Source organism: Choloepus didactylus, chromosome 6 (genome assembly GCF_015220235.1).
Source record: "Choloepus didactylus isolate mChoDid1 chromosome 6, mChoDid1.pri, whole genome shotgun sequence".
Classification (NCBI taxonomy): Eukaryota; Metazoa; Chordata; class Mammalia; order Pilosa; family Megalonychidae; genus Choloepus; species Choloepus didactylus.
The window spans coordinates 108,577,171-108,594,833 of NC_051312.1; positions in this window are offsets into that span (position 1 = coordinate 108,577,171).

Here is a 17,663-nt window from a genome sequence, read left to right on the forward strand (position 1 = left end):
AACTAGCAATTGTGTTGACTCTTTTTAAGTGTTTCTTTGTATTTGTATTTAGAATTGCTCATGCCACATGGGGCTTGCAAAGTCAAATCCTGTAGGCCACGGTGGAAAGACTCTTTACTCCTAGTCTACCTCTTAGATGGAAGGGTCTCTGGTCTGAAGGTTAACCCCTCAAACCTTCTGGGTGGGTTTTTGTTTTGTTTTGTTTTGTTTTGTTTCAGAGACATCTTAGAAACCCTGCTATTTATTCGGGTGCAGCTATGTTGAAGTCTTATGCAACTTCCTGTTGGGCACGCAACCCTGTGGAGTTTTTCTCTGATAAGAAGGATGAAAACTGTGCCATAGGCATGAACAAATAAGGATCATTAAGACCCCGCTCCACAGAACTCTCTCCTAAACCCACCCCACCTCTTTTAAGCAGCCCCTCCACTGTTCCAATTCCTCACAAACAAAATCCAGCTGTGTTGAGCTCAACACTCGAAATTTCCTCTAAAAACTCCAGAAATTTTTCAATATGGGGTGAAAGTTGCCTAAAATATATGAGCTGGGGGGCCGGGGGGCTCAAATTGATAATGTGACAAGAAGAGACTTCCCAAGAAGGTAGCCTGAGACCAGGCAGCTCTCCAGAAGGGGAGGAGCATCCCTCTGCCTTGCCTTGGTGAGGGAGGAGCGGGGCCTGCTGTGAGCACCGCCCCCGCTGGCTGAGCACCACCCACCCAGGAAGAGGCCCCTGCCCAGGCCCCACAGGCTGCCATAGTGTGGGTCCTGCCTTCAGCCAGAAGCAGAACTCCACCTGCCCCTCCACAACCAGGATCCTGGACCACGGAGCCACCCCCCTTACTCTGCTAGCAGAGGTAATGTACTCTCAGCACTTACTCTGCAGTGCAGTCCTCTGGTTTCTGTCTCCCAGTGGTTTGTAGGTAAATGTTTTAACAAACAGCTGGGAGCCCCAGTTGCCTTTGCCAATATCTGTGGTATAAATACTGCTTCTGTGACTGATTTCAAGCCACCAAGGTAAGGCCAACTGGATCACAAAATTCCTGAAAGTCAACCAGTCGGCTCTTGGAAGCCAGTTTGAGCAGCTCCAGCACACCACTGGCTCCCCCAACAAGACCATAAGCCACCTGAAGGTAGACTCGTGTCTTAATTATCTTTGTATCCCAGGTTCCCAGTACAATATCTAGCTCTCATTAAATGTTTCTGAATGAAAAAATGACAAATGATTTTTCCAGCTAAATCCCCTTGATCTCATAAATCCTTTCTCATTTTGGTAAATAGAGTAACTACAGTGAGAAAGAGGCAAGTGCTGAATTTGTTAAAAGTCTCCTGCCTTTCAACCCAATGCCACAGAGAAGAGTAGCGCACCAGGAAAATCTTTATTTCTCTCCTGTGGCCACCCTTAGCAGAAGGAAAATTAGTTTAAATTTCTATTCATACTTTAAAAATAGTAAAGCAACTCAGACAGTATGTTAATTTAAAAAATAGTATACTGGTGCCCTGAAGGAAGGAGAAAATAAAAAAGACATTTTGCTTTTTAAATTGGGAGAAATCATGTTATATAATCCAAAGTGGAACAAAAGTTTTTGGCAAAATCTTTTGGAAGTGATCTCACAGATTAACTTTCTCCCTTAAAGATGGAGCCCACATCCTCCAGGAATATCTGGTATTTACTGAGCTTCTACTCGCTGATAGGCAGACCAGGTTTTCTCGTGGATGTGATAATGATTTAATCCTCACAAAAGCCCTGCCAAGTAGGGATCTCCATTTTACCAGGGAGCAAGCTGTCTTCCTTGGCAGTGGCAAGGCCAGGATTCAAGTTCAAGTCTGTGTGGCCTCCAAGCTGTTTATGTTACACAACGCTGCTGCTTTTGAACCATACAGGCATTGATTTCTGGTACATAAAACTCATCACTCACCACCATTCCCCTTCCTTCCAAAAGTGTACCTTCTGAACAATGAGAAGAAAGACAAGTGGGCAAGTTCCTGCCTGCCATCTAGTCCTCACAGGAATAGAGGGGACACCACCAGGAGCAGGAACCAGGATGACCGACTGTCGGGAGAAGTGCAGGGTCATGTTAAGGTTGTGGATGGAAGGAGAATTTTACGTTCACCAATGCCACCACCAGGGAAGCTGTTGGCCTCCAGCCCACCAAGGAAAATGGCAGCCTCTTCAGTGTCGGCCTTGAATTTTGTTCCCTAACACCTCTGCCAGGATGGTCACAAAGAATCATCACCTGGAGGAGATTGAGAAAGTCATGGATAGGCCCTAGGAACCTAGGACTCTCCTGGCAGGCGATTCTGACCCAATGTCAGGGTTGAGGAGCACTGTGGACTGGTGCCTTTAGAGTGTAGCACTGTAAAAGGTACAGGTCTTGAGGGCTGACTGCACCATGAAATTCCAAGCCTACCTAGAGTGGCTCCCTATTCCCTTTCTCTTCTGTCAGCCTAGATTATTTTTCCCCTATCTCTAACCTTTGTTTGCATATCTTAAATTCCTTTGGGATGAAGAGTGAACCAGGACAATTTGGGCTCACATAACCTCCGCAAAGGGCATCACCTTCTGTCTCAGTCCTAAGAAGCATCATCTCTATATTTGGGTCCCCCTCCAGTTCACATGCCACAGTCAGAGACTGAGAGTAATGGTCCAACAGCATGTGGAGAAAACTCTTTTGAGGCTGGTCTGCTGAACAATCAGCAGAATTTGTTAAAGAAGCCCAGATGTAAAAGAAACTAAGCTGCAGAGGATGTGTTTGCTGGGGTTCTCTTTGCTCTTTCAGGAGGCATACTCTTTGAAAGAAGTCCTACCTAAATCACAGTAAGAATCTCTTTTAAAAAAAAAAAAAAAAGAAAACACACACACACACACACACACACACACACACACACACATAATGTTCCTGAAATGTGAGGGACATGTACTCATAATATTCTATTTAATATTCAAAATAAATCTTTGCTATTGAGCTAGAGTTAAATACCTTGCCCAAGTTCACACAACTAAAGGCGGAATCAGGATTTCAACCAAGGTCTTCCCTAAAGCCCCTACATTTTTACACAATGCTATACTTGATAAATACTCATTAAGCAGACCAAGAAAGTAGTGACTTACTTACTGCTTGGACTTCTGGGTTTCCTTCCTCTCTTGATCTCCTCATTTCCTTACAGCCAGCTGCTCCCTTTGGAGCTTCCTTTAGCATCAGTTTCTGGGTGAATAGAATAGGGCAGGCTGGGGCCCGCAATCAGAAGGCTGGGAAACACCAGTGGGTTGTGTCACATCATTTAACTTATGCTGCTATCTTCACTCTATGCTGGTTTTTTGAGACAATGGGGCTGGTTCCTAGCTTGGAAATAGTCTTCTGTGCTAAGGTCACTTTCTTTTTCTGTCTCTGGGTTAGGGGTCCCCAAGACCACCCCCACATTTAATGATTTGCTGGGAGGACTCACAGGACTCAGCATATACTTGCACTCATGGCTACCACTGATTACAACCAAAGGTTGCAAAGCATAATCAGAAAAAGGAAAAGGCACACAGGGTGAGGTCTGGGGGAAACCAGGTGCAAGCATCAAAAGGTCCCCTCCCAGGGGAGTCTCACGGGGCATGCTTGATTGCCACGGCAATGAGTGTGACAGCATGCATGAAATGTGGCCAGCCAGGTAAGCTCATTAGAGACTAAGCACCCAGGGATTTTACTGGAGGCTGGTCATGTAGGCAGCCTCTGCCTGGTGTGTACCAAATCTGCAGACTGCCAGAAGGAAAGCAGGTGTTCAGCATAACGTGTTTGCACAAACATTTTAGACACAGTGAGCCACTCATCTGTTAGGGAATGGTGAGAACTGTTCCGAAATTCAAGTTCCCAAATGCCATCCAAGCGCCAGCCTTGTAAGCAGGACTTTCGAAGGGTGACAGGCCTGCTATGTTAACTCTTTGCTGCACAGTCCCTCTGAAATCTCTACCAAATGGACACCTCCCTGTTTGCCCAAACTTTTAGCAAATAACAATTTCCATTTTTCACAATATCATTGCAAGTGTGTTGGGGCCCTCCATGTGGCCTGCACGGTACTGCTCCTCATATCTTTACCTGTCTAAGCAATTCTTCCAGATGCATCCTGGCTAAAAGCAAGCTGGCAAGCAGAACAATTCTGTCAACTCAGTCACTTGAGCAAAAGTTATCATCTCCAGTCACTTGGTTTGGATTACTGGTAGTTTGCGGGAAACAACAGGGCAGTTTCCAGTCTGGATATGCCTCTTGAAGCATTTTGGCTCATTTCTCAAAATTCTTCCACCTTGTTTCCATTCTTTTGCTTTTTAAATTCTAATTAATTTTCAGCCAATTAAGCCTGCTCTGTGCTGTTTTTAATAAAAGAGATTTGGAACAACCTAAATATCTAACAATAAGGGATAACTAGGAACAAACTGGCACAAAATTAAAACAGCCTAACAGCTGAGCAGGAAAAAATGGCTTAAAAATAGAAAATTTAAAAACATTTTTTCAAAAAAGTACTTGTTCCTTTGATTTTGAAGGGTACTATTCTTTTTTTTTCTCCTACTTCCTTGTTTCCAAGCTGTGTCAGGGCATTACAAAATTACAAAAATAAGAAAATGAAATCAGGCAAAAAAAAAAAAAAGGTCATAAAAAAAACATATAATCTCACAACCTTTATAAACAAAGCTCTATCATCTCATGTCTCCAAAAATAATCACCAGTATTACAGCAGAGTATATTCTTTCCGGCCATTTTCTATATGGATCTATACTAAAATATGTTTATTCCTTTTAAAAAGGAGGATCTTTATTAATATACTTTTTGGAATTTAAAAAATATTACTCCAAGTAATTGATAAGTACTTTCTCATGGAAAGATGGAAACAATTCAAAGGATCCACAGCAAATCCTGAACGGTCCCCTTCACTTTACAACTGCCATTTCCAGACCACCTCCACCTCCAAATAACAGGATCATTTCTTTAAAACTACAAGAGGGTTTTTTTTAATCATCTGCTTTCCAATTGTTCTCTTCTCAACTGCCTCTTATGTGGTCTTCCTTGATAATCTCCTTTGCCCATGTTTTCTGACCAGCTAGACCTCCACTGGTCCATGGCATTCCACAAGATTCAAGCAGCTCTCCCGTGTCTCTTTCTAGGGCCTCATGAAGTCCTGCATCTTTTGCAAGAGGTGCCTCTACATTTAGCGCTCGGTTGCACTGAATTGCATTAAGTTTGCAGAGCCCCTCCTTATACTGGCAAGAGACAGACCAGTACAGATTTTGACGTGAAATGCCAGTGCTAACTAAGCAGGGAGAGATGTTGAAGTGGAGACTATTTTTACAAATTTTCAGTTCATTGGTGCATGTTTTCTTTGTATGACTACTTTTGCTTCCCTACTTAACCTCATAACTGTAAGGACTTCAGGTAATGACTGCCTGTATTTGTACAAATATGCATACATAGATGGGGTGAAGTTATATAAATAGGATCCTATTTTACATATAGTTCAGAAACTTGCTATTTTCCCTTGATAAAATATTTTGGGCATATCAATTCCAGGCCATATATTCTTTATAATGGCTGCATTGTTTTCCATATCAGTCTCATTCCATAATTTCTTTAACCACTTCCTTATTGATGGACTGTTTGAACGTTTTGATATTACAAACCGTGCTCCCATGACCTTCCTTGTGCAGATGTGCACATGTGTATTTCTGCAGGGCAGATTTTTGGTGGTAGAATTTTAGGCTAAAGGATATGTCCATTTTTAATTCTGAGAGTTTCTCCCCATTTTAATTGCTTTCCAAATGGTTTCACCAAATAATTCCACCAATGGTTATACACACTATATGTAGCAAACCTATGTAATTCATTTACTCCCCCGACCAATTGCCTGGAGCCGGCCAGAAGCCACACTGCAGCTCCAGACCTTCTGGGATCCTGGGTTGGGGCTACTGTGGCTCCCAGCCACCAGCACGAGAACTGACTGCTTTAGTCTCCACTGCTGTAACCATTGTCACCTGTGCCACTCCTCTCTGCCGGTCCCGGAACGGGGACCTGAAGAAGAGGGCCAGACACCTGGCTGGGAGAACCACCGAGAACCCTTCCTCTCCCACCAAATACCGGCTCTCAGGCCATGCGTTTGGGCAGGAAGCCCCAGGCAAGACCAATGTCACCAAGAAAAACATGAGCAGATTCTACAGAGCTTGAATGCTGAAGTATTCATAATATCAGGCCATGTCTGAGCAATCCTTATTCCACAACCCTTAACCTTGAAATGTTTTATCTGTGTGATGTAGACCTGAACTTCTGTATGAGCTTTCATTGATCGGAAACAAAACAAACAAAAAAGGAATGAGAGGATACCTAACGGGAGTTTAAGAGGCTTGGAGTCAGGGGTGGGCTCTAGAACTTTCCTCCACAAATCCTGGTCTGTGGACCAGCAGCAGTGACCTCACCTGGGAGCTTGCTAGAACTCCCAGACCCACGGAGTCAGAATCGAGACGTTAACAAGTTCCCCCAGGTGATTCTTATGCACAGGTGATTCGTAGGCACGTTAATGACCCAGAAGCACCACCGTAGATCTTTGACCTGGGCTGTGTGAGCTTGGGGCAGCTGCTTCATCCGTAAGACACATTGGTTACAAGAAGACAATGATGTGATGCATGCAAAGAGGTCTGCACAGTGCCGGAGAAATAGTAAGTGCTCATAAAGTAGCTACATTTGGGTGAATGTAAAAGGGGTTTTAATCATGCCCCCCACAAGTGCCCCACATAGCCTGGCTGAGGGAGAAATAGTTCACTTCCTAATGATTTAAAACAATGACTAAACAAGAAGACTCCTTTGCGTTAAAGCTGGGATGTTCCCCTGGAGTCATGTTTTCTGAGAAAACTTTGGAGCATCATCCAGCCTCTTGCTTAGATAAGTGTGTTTTGCACAGACAGGAGGTGCAGGGCTTTGTTGCAGCTGTTTGTTCTGAGGCTCCTCCTCTCTCACCCCGGCGTTTTCTAATGAAGCTGAGTCTCTGATCAATTTCCGGAGCTGCTTCTTGAGGCAGGGACTTCTGAGGCTGTATCATTTCTGTGATCCAGAAAGAAACTGCATTTAACTGGGTCACAAAGGAATTCCATGACAAGTGATGGGCTCCTCATGTGTGTGGGAAGGCTAACGGTCTAGATGCTTGTTCTAAATAGCAGGAAATTGACTTTGAGAGGAAAGAGATTAAAATGACCAAAAGTGGAGCAACTACAGGGACAAAACTGAAATGCAGTGATAAGATTTACTGTGTAAATAATTCACCTAGCACAGAAAAAGGTTTAGGTTGGGCTCTGAGCACAAAGGGGCTTTTTCATGTCTCAGAATATAATTAATTAAGAATTCAGGATACAAGGTAATTAGAGAAACTGTAACCTGGAGGCATGCTGCTGAATTATTCTGCTCATTTTTAACAATGGGAAAATTTAATTTCCTAGTCATGTGGCATAGATTTTAAATTTTGATAATGTGAAGAGCAAAGTTAATGCATTGCAGTCAGCAAATTAAATTATTTCTTTTGATTTCGACTTTCCAACAAAAATCAGCCTCAAATGATTGAATCTGAATTGTGGAAATGATTGTCAGAGCTGAAAAATACTTGAGAGGAAAACATACAAATTGTAGTTGAATCTCATGACTTCCTTAACACTAAGCTGTTGGTATCATTCCCTTTGTCATTATTGCATGGGGGTGTGCGCGCGTGTGTGTAAATTTATTGCATTTGGTGATGTTCTGAGCTGGGGCATGAGAGATGAAGATGTTATTTCTATTACATAATGAAGGTGATGATGAGTTCCATCAAATTACAAGCTTTGACACGTGGACGCTGTCAACATTTTGAGTCTCCAGTTAGGACTCCTACTAAGTTAAAAATTAAGAACTAACTTCACATTATGATGAACCCCACCATTCACAGATGTGCTTCAATCTGCTGTGCTTAATGAATTGCCCATTGTGCCCACTGCTTCTTTAAATAGTTCTGAGTATACTTGTGATGCATTTTCTTAACGCGTCAATTATCCAGCATGCATTTTCAAGACGAGTACAATGATTTTCTGATATATGTTGCCTCATTTTGAACCTATAAAAACCTACTTTAATTGCACCATCAAGCTTTCCAAGGGCTCCACTTGAGAGTATAGGTTTGCCTTCAGAGAGATCTGGGTTTGACTCTCTCTGACCAGCTTTGAGACTTGGAGGGGGTTTCTGATTTCTCATCTGAAACTGGAGCTAACAATATGTGCCCTACAGAACTAGGGTGGTGATTAAACGAGATGACACTTATCAGGTGCTGAGCACTGAGCCTTGCCTGTGGGGAAATGCTAGTTTCTCCTCATTTCAAGTGGGTCTAGAGGCAAGAAATGGAAGCACAGTAGAGATATCCAACCCTATCCCCCTCGGATAGAAGGACCTCACCTGGGCTTCCTTTCTGATGGCTACTTTTTAATTGACAAGCACCAACAGCAATACTAAATAAGCTTTTGTTGGGCTTGGGGGAGGGGGGAATTCACCCCACTTCCACCACCCTAACAATTTTTCTATTTTCTATTATTACCTTAGAGTCTTTTGTTCATTCACATAATTTTCATCCTTGTGATCACAGTACAGGCATTATTTTATGTTCTATTTTTCACTCTGTATATTTTAAACATTTTTCATGCTTCTACAACGTCATCATCCTTAAGGTTTTTTTTAAATGCAATTTTATTGAGATATATTCACATAACATACAATCCTCCAAAGTGTACAATCAGTTGTTCGTAATATCATCATATAGTTGTTCATTCATCCTTAAGCATTAGTGCTTTGACTTTACATTTAAGCGCTGTGGATAGATTTATGGAAGACAGAGTTTCTAAACTGGAGAGCCAAGGGGAGGGAGAAGTGAGAAAGATCCTTAACTTCTGAGGCATCAAAAAGGACCCCTGCCCTTTCCCCCCAGATGTGCCTGGATTGTGGACCTGTCCACTGGGGGGTCTCCTGCTCCAGGATGAAAGTCCTTGGAGACATGGATGCTGGAGCTGGGGGAGACCGTGAGGTCTGAGGGCTGGCACCTCCACCAACCAGCAGGAGCTCCTGGGGGTCACCAGGAAGGGGCAATTTCCAGAAACTTCACACTCTGTTCCCCAGAGGCAACTTGCACAATTTTGAAGCTGCTTTTGCGGGCAAGCACTTTTAGGTTTTATGTTAATTTGGGGAGGCTAAAGGAGATCACAGAGTTCTAAACCCCCTAAGTCACCCTTTGGTGTGCCCACTGGTCACAAGTTTAGCCTCTGGGGCCCAGGAAGGATAAACCGACCTCTGGGAGTGTCGCTAGACCCCTGGTCCACAAGATCCCCAGGACAGGAAGCCAGGCCCTCTTAGTTATCTCTGAATATCGGGTGTCTGAGGCTGCAGAGATGACCCATGCTCTTCATATGTTTTTATTTTAACTATAAAAGTAATCTAAAACTTCTCCAAAAAGAAAAACTTCTCAAAAAAAAAAAAAAAAAAACCTCAATAAAAACCTTCTCAAAAAAAAATTCTCAAAAAAAGTAATGTATATGCATATTAAATCAGAAGATTACTAAAGTCCTTCCCATCCCCAACTTACTCCCCAGAAGCAACCCCCAAGATAATATTTTGATGCATACCCTCCAGTCTTTTTCAATGTTTGTGTGAAATTTGTTTTACAAAGATGGGATCCGACTGTACACAGTTCTGCAACTTGCCTTTTTCACTCTCTGGGAGGCCATGAACATCTTTCCATAATCTGCACATACTTTTAGCAGCTGCATAATATCACACTGTATGGATGCACCCTAATTTATTTATTAGTCCCCTTACTGATGGGCGTTTTATGCTGTTTCCAGTTGGGGGTTGTCACAAACAACACTGCAGGGTGTATCATTCAATGTATCTTAGCAGTTCTGTGCAACTATATTGTATGTTAAATGCCTGAAAGTGAAATTGTTAGATCAAAGGACATACACACATTAAATGATGCTAGATATTGTGAAATTAATAGATGTTTAAGAAATATTTGTTGAAATGATTGGAAAGACTCTGCATTCTAAGGTAAAGACAGCAGAGAAGGAGCAAAAAGGAAGAGGAAAGTAAGAAGGGAGATTAAGAAATAGGAAGAAGAAATTGGGAGCAAAAGAAAGCCTCAGGTGCTGTGAGTTTCCAACTCTTGCTCTAGAGACAAATAAAACTGAAAGCATCATGGCCTCTTCAGGGGAGGCTGCAGTAGACAAGTACGATGGTGGGGGGCAGTTACCTCACACTCACATACAGAACCTATGAACAGGATGAATAACAGTCACAAACACCAGAGAAAAGAAAACCATCTCTTCCAACCCCTCTAAGTGCTAGATGCTTTACGTCCTTACCTCCTCTAATCCCCATAGAAACCCTGGAGAATAATTTGATCCCAATTTGCATTTTGCTCTGTCAGTGCCACAGACAATACATTGTACCCCTGAGGGTTGTGCAAAATTACTCTCACCAAGGCTCTGTTTTGTCATTGATGTAACTCAAGCTCTTCAAACAGAGCCTGATACAAAGAAGGTATTGGATAAATATTTGTTGAATAAATGAATGGATGGAAACCAGGACTCATTGAGGTTACATTAAATAAGATATGACAAGTATCTTGCATACTCATCATATGCACTCAGTACACGGTGGCTACCCTGGTAAGTAGCAGATACTAAATCTGTCAGTAAGTATTGGAAAAGAGAATAAATGCCAGTTTGCTGCCTCCAAAGCCAAGTGACTTCTCACTGTACCGTACGGGGCACCTCGGCTGAGGCAGGGAGAAGAAAATTCAGGTTGCATGCTTGGACTGAAATTCGTGCAAGGGGAGGGTCGAATAACTGAGAGCAACACATTTTAAAGCAAGCAAGGGAACCAGTCCAGGAAGGCCTAAGCATGGCCTTGGGCTACTTTTTTTTTTTTTTTTTTTGCTTAGGCTCTAGGCTCTAGTTGCTTGGTGGGGGTGGGGATGAAGGGAAGGGAACACAAAAGTTTTCTTACTGTAAAGTTTCTTACAATGTTCAGACCAGTTTTCGTCTTGGTATTAAAAGAAAGTGGCACAAACGCTGCATAGTTCTGCCACACACCCTTTAGCTGTGGCAATTACACCATTTTGGATAATTGTCTTGTAATTGCTGCTGTGATTTAAAATCTAATGTTATCCTCCAATTGTTCTGATGTCTTTTCATGAATAATGCAGTCGTCCCCTGAGCCCTCTTGCCAGTTTCTTATTTAGATTGGCCCTGTGTTTGAGTTATGCACCATTGTCCCACACGCCATTGTCTCACAAAACTAATGCGGCAGAGACAATAAGGGGAGTAATTAGGATTCGGCTAATTATGGAAAATGGGGATGCAAGTGGGGAAGGTATGAAGTTTTTCTCTGGAAATATTTCCAACCCCCATTGGCCTTTAGGTAAAAGGAGGCTGGAGGTGTGGACCAATTTCTCTTTAAGAGTCTTTAATCTACTACTATGTGTATGCCGGACATGCTTGGTTCTGTCTGATGTGGTAGGATTTTTCTTTTCAGAGCAGAAGGAAAACAGATTTTTCCATAGGGTGACTTTTCTCAGTTGTATTATGTTGTCATCATCAGATGCAAACAGATCTGTAAACATGAGCTGGTGTGCCTCCTACAAGGCCGAAACACCAATTGTTTATATGAATGGGCAACAGGCAGCTTGGATTTCTGTTTCCAGTATCTGGGACTTGGTTTACTATAACAATTCATTCGAAGAACAATGGAGTCACTTTAGAATTTCATTTAGCTTCCACCCAGGGCAGGGACCGTCTCATTTATTTCTGTGCCAACAGTGCAGGTGCCGTCCTTTCCAGGCCTTCCCAGGCTGGGGCTCAGGGCCCACCCTGCCCACCGCCAGCCAATGCAAGCATCAGTCTAGGCACTGGGGTTCCTTTTTGCATGAGGCCCCAAGTTAAGTTTCTGAAAAGCTCAAAGCCTGCACTTATCCTTTAGAGGAAAGGCATCCAGCTATGCGCTCCAGGGCACCTCACTGCCCTCCACATCCATTCTGAGCACCTTTGCTTGGCATCAGGGACTTGCCCATCTGGTGACATTCCCAGTTGCAGGCCTGACATACCCATCTCACTGCACAGGCTCCCCTCTGGGCCAGTAGTTGCTTCTACGTGCGCTTTGACTTTTGTTGTTTGGGCTTTTTTTTTCATTAGAGAAGTTGTGGGTTACAGATCAATCGTGCATAAAATACAGGATTCTGTATGCCACCCTATTATTGACATACATTTTTAGAGGTCAGTTTTTCAAAGAAGTTTTCTGATTCCTCGAGCTTTGCTCTTGCCCCTTGTGTGGTCCTTTCATAGCCACAGCACTCTCCTGCCTGCCCCCAGTGACTGCACGCAAGGTGCTTGTCAGAGACCAAAAGGTCAGGATGCTGCCACTTCATCAAACTCTACACCTGCCATAGGACTGTTTGGTGCCTGCTAGAAGTCCGTGTGGGAGAACTGCTTCATTCCACCACCTGGTAGCAGGGGCGGGTTGCAGGAGATCTGGCAAGTGGAAGCCTCCAATATCTGCCAACAAAGAACCTAACAATTGTGAATGACTGTGGTGGTTTAAAGCTGTGTGTACCCCAGAAAAACATGTTCTTAAATCTAATCTATTCCTGTGGATGTGAACCCATTGTAAGTAGGACATTTTGATGAGGCTACTTCCGTTGAGGTGTGACCCACCTCTTTTAGAATGAGACTTAATGCTATTACTGGAGTCCTTTATATTCAGGATGAAATATATAGAGAAAGCCACAGAAGCAAGAAGCTGAAAGCAATGAAACCTGGAGAAGGGAGAGACCAGCAGACACCACCATGTGCTTTGCCATGTGAAAGAGGAGCCAACGATCACCAGCAGCCAGTCTTCAGGATAAAAGCATCGCCTTGATGATGCCTTGATTTGAACATTTTTCTCCGCCTCAAAATTGTAAGCTTATAAATTCCCATTGTTAAGCCAACCCATTTCATGAGCTCTGCTATCAGCAGCCTAGAAAACTAAAAGAGTAACCAAGGTGACAAAGATTCATTTTCAACATTATTCTAAGGGCAAAATAAAGGAGCCCTGTGCCAGCAGGCACTGGCCCCGTATCCCAAGATAGGATGAGTGTGAAATCTTATTTCATCTGTAACCACAGTTTGGTACAAAATGTTGGACAATTTTAGGGCCTCTCTTTGCAGTGCTGAACAGAAATGCTCTTGGAGTTTCTAATGAGACAAGGTCCCCACTTAGCAGCAACATTTTATGTTACAATCATTTTAACATGTGTCTGTGGGCTCCCACCCCAATGAAGAATTCCAGAGAAGAGGAACTTGGAGGACTAACCTTGGTATTTTTACTTTTCAGAATGAATTCTTTTGAAAGGCATCCTTAAGAAATAAGCACCAAAACCATGATTATTCTGGAGAATTAACTGGGAATTGGGATGCAAACAGTCATTCACTCTTCCACAAATGTTTATTGGGTACATATTAGGGACCCAGGCTCTGCTGAGTTATATGTTTAGTTCCCCAATCATTTTAAGCAAAGACGTAGTTGTAATTTATAGAATTCTAAATAAAGTGCTCTTAGAACAAAAATGACTAGCCATTTTGCATAGACCCCAGAAAAGGAAATATAACAGGCGAGCAATCTGCATTCTCTCCCTGCTACACGTCCTGAACCTGTCTGGCTCCCCCCACCCAGGCTGGGGTGGCCTTTGATGACATTGACAGGCTGGAGGAGCTCCAACGCTTGGTCCAGGCCCTGTTAGGCACTGGCCCATGCTGACAACAGCTGGAACTTGACAGGTTGCCTAGCACTGGAGACAGGTGAGCTTCTTGATTCCTGGTGTGGTGACAGCTCTGGAATGCACCCTGCTATTATTTCCAAGTTTGCACTGAATCTGGGGTTTCCCCAGAGATTTGCTCTTGAGAGGGAGCCAGTGTGACAGGCAGGAACAGGTAATGTCATTAATCAGTGAGAAAAAAAAGGCCATTGCACCCCTGTCAAAACCTTGGACATCAGAATCTCAGGAATGAGCAGGAGTAGCAGTGGTATTCCCAGCCTGGCTCCAGAAAGGACCCAGGGCACAACACGCTTTAATGGTCGGCACACTCATGTTTGAGGCTTAGTGCTTTTGCTAACAGAGAGCTAATCACATTGTACGGTTGGTTAATTTCCACTTCCAGGAGGGTCTGACACCTCCCGGCAGGCAATTATGAACAAAGAACAGTGCTCCTGGTTTGAATTACTCCCTTAACGACCTCCAGTCTGGACCTCTCCCCTAAAATACAGACCATTTCTAAATGCCTGCCCTTCTCTATCAGTAGACAACAAGCCCCCACCTCTCTCATCCAGGAAATGGCAGCAATGTGTTTCTAATTCTTCAGGCCAGAAAGAAACCCGGGTGTCTTCCTTGCCTCCCCTTCCTCAGACCCCACATCAATCCATTAGAAAATTCTCTCAGCGCTGCCTACAAAATATATTCAGATCCACTTCTCACCACCTAGCTCCCAGACTACCACACAGGTCCAAGTCACCATCTTCCTTGCCTGGCTTTTTGCAGTAGACTCCAACTGGTCTCCGTGCTTCCATCCTTCATGATCTAGCCCCACCTCTTCTACCATTCTCCTGGCTCACTTTCTTCCTGCACTTATCACCACCTCATATTTTCCTTGGGTCTTTACCCACTAGGTAAGTCCATGAGCATCTGGCACCTGGTAAGTGCCCAATATTTGATGGATGTGGGACATCACAGGAGGACCCTGGGGTCTTAAGTCCAGCATATGCCAAACGAGCACAGAATTTAGCTTATTAAATCAGTGAGAGCTTATCTTGTTGCAGCTATTAATGGAAAACAAAAACAGAATCAGAAAACCTAAAAACCAAAGGCCACAGAGCTCCATCATTCATTCCTCACTTCCCAGGCATGTTGACCTAACTTAGGCCAAAATGTTGGGCAGCAGCTTGATTCTGAGCCCAAGATCCAAATGATCTGTTTAGAGCCCCCCTCTAACTCTATTGTTCGAGTGATCTTTGGCATTTACTCTGACTAGCAGGGCTCTGGATAAGAGCATCTAGCACTGGAATTGTACCTACAGTCATGTGGAACTGACCCATTGGAACCACGAGATTCTGGCCGTGTGCCTCTGTGAGGATGCTTTTCCCATCCCAGGACAATCCACCTTCCTTTCAGGGAGGACAGGCCAGAGATGTGATTCAGTTTTGGAGTGACATGGGGGAGAGGGTGGACTAGAGAGCCCTGGTATGAGAATGAGGCAGGGGTCCCTGCATTGTCTTCACAAACCAGGCTGTCAATGCCTGGAAGACTGTGGGCTTTCAGTCATGGTTCTTTATTCTGCCTAGATGATCCTTGTCTACTTAATGGTCTCCTCCCTGGAAAAGCACAGAACAGCTGGTTAAGTTTTCTCAATTTAACTAAGTAAATACGTGGAGTATTTAGTACTTTCTATAATGGGTGGAGCTGAGGAAACCACAGGGGTCTGGCTTCATTTCTTGAGGGCCTTGACTACTGACTTGGTGACCTTGCCAGCAGAGGAGGACTTCTTATCCACCACCGTGATGACACCAAAGGCCACTGTTTGCCTCCTGCCCCACCCTGTAAAATGGCCGGGAAGAGGGCCTGAAGAGGGAGATTTCTGGAGAGTGGCACAGAGAGGGAAGAGCTTCTTTGCTGTGCTTCTCAGTTATAGAATAGAGACTGCTTTCCTCCCACGACTCATAGCAACCTTGGCTCACCTAGAGGTGGGTACTCGGAGACAGTCTCCACACACATGGCCTGGCTGGGGACCATGTACACGTGGCTGTGTCACCCAAATTCAGGGCCGTGGGACTGTCCTCCAGGCTCTTGTCCAAGCACCAGTCAATCTTTTCCCTCAGTTCCGCAAACTTGCAGGAGATGTGGGCAGAGCCAGTGTGGATCTTCCCCGGGGTGGTTCAGGGCAACCTCCTGGCAGGGAGCTGGACAAGATGATAAGAGCTGTGGGACCAGTGGCAGCCAGCCATGTGAGCTGGGGCCTCAATCTAAATTAGGGCTAATTCCTAGGAAGCACCCCACCCGCCACCACCACCTGTCCCCTCAGTGGTCCTGGCTTCCTGGAACCTTACCCGTGCCACAGGGCTGCCAGCGTCCACCGGAGAGTAGGCGTTGCTCTTGATGTCTCCAGCCACATCCCCACGATGACCATCCTTCACAGACACATTCTTCAAGTTGAAGCCCAATTTGTCACCAGGCAGGGCCTTATCCAGAGCCTCGTGGTGCATCTCCACGGACTTGACCTCTGTGGTGACATTGGTGGGGCAAAAGTGACCACGATCCCAGGTTTCAGGAAGCCAGTGTCTGCTTGCCCAGAGGCTCCATGCCAACACCTGTCCAATGGGGAAAGGAGAGTCTGAGTTGCCCCAGACTCAGATCAGATGTGACCCCAAGGGGGATGCCAGGCTTTTGTCCTTCCCGTATTTCTGACTGGGTGGAACCCTACCCAGAAAGAACTGGCTCCCTAGGAGGAACCAGGACCTTTGATTCTGGCTTCAAGGACAAAAGGCTACTTACAAAACAGGTGGAAAACCCTTGGATGGATATGTTAAAAATTCTGGTTGCTTTTATACTACCTCCTAGCTCAGAGGAACAGTCGAGTCAGGATTTGAACCCTAGCAGTGAGACTCCAGAGCTCATTCTTAATGCCTTCTGAATTTCTAAACAAGCCCTCCATCCTCAGCCCCATCCAGCCTCTGGGTGGCCTCCAACCTTGATGCCTTTTGCAAAGGCAGTTTCAGGGGCTTGTGGATGGGGTAGGAAGATGGAATCCAGAGCCTCCAGCAGCGTTACCTGTAGCCCTTCCCTCCTCTCTCTCCACTTTCCGGCCCTTGAACCAGGGCATCTGCAGAATGGGTAGGCATGGAGGGAGCCTGGGACATGGTTTCTTGGACTCTACATCCAGGACTGCCTGGGATTCTCCTGGCCCACACTGCCCTCACGTTGGTGCTGTGCTCCAGGATGTTCTCTCCACACCAGGCCAGGGTGGGCATGAAGGCCACAGTGACCAGGTTGGGTTGTAGCCCATCTTCTTGACGTAGGCACTAACTTCCTTGGTGAGCTCCTGGAAGTGTGCTGCGCTCTAGGCGGGCTCTGTGGAGTCCATCGTGTTGACAGCTGCTTCACACCCCACAGGTGGACAGCTGTGCTCTGCCCATGTGTCTGCCCCTCTTTGGAGATGCCCACCTGGAGGGCACTCTGGATGCCCACCCTGGATGCCCATCCATGGGCGGGACACCAGGGCAGTGAGGTCATCAGACAGTCTGGGAAGCTGCCTAGAGCTTTGGGTGGTCCCAGACCCCTGTGAGAAGCTGAGGAACATGTCCCAGAAACTTACAGATGTGCAAGGAGGGATTCATGGACCCCTGGCTGCCTTGCCCGGGAGTCCTGCTCCCAGAAGTAAACCCTCATCTAGCCTCACAAATTAGCTTTTTAGCTCCTCTCCTTCCTCCTGGACCAAGTGATCTAATAGTTGGGTTTTTTAAGACCCAGTCCCCGAACCAGCGTTAATGGGTGACAGTATCTCTGGGCTTTGTTACAGAGATGGCATTGCAAAGTTCTGTCCTCTCCAGTTC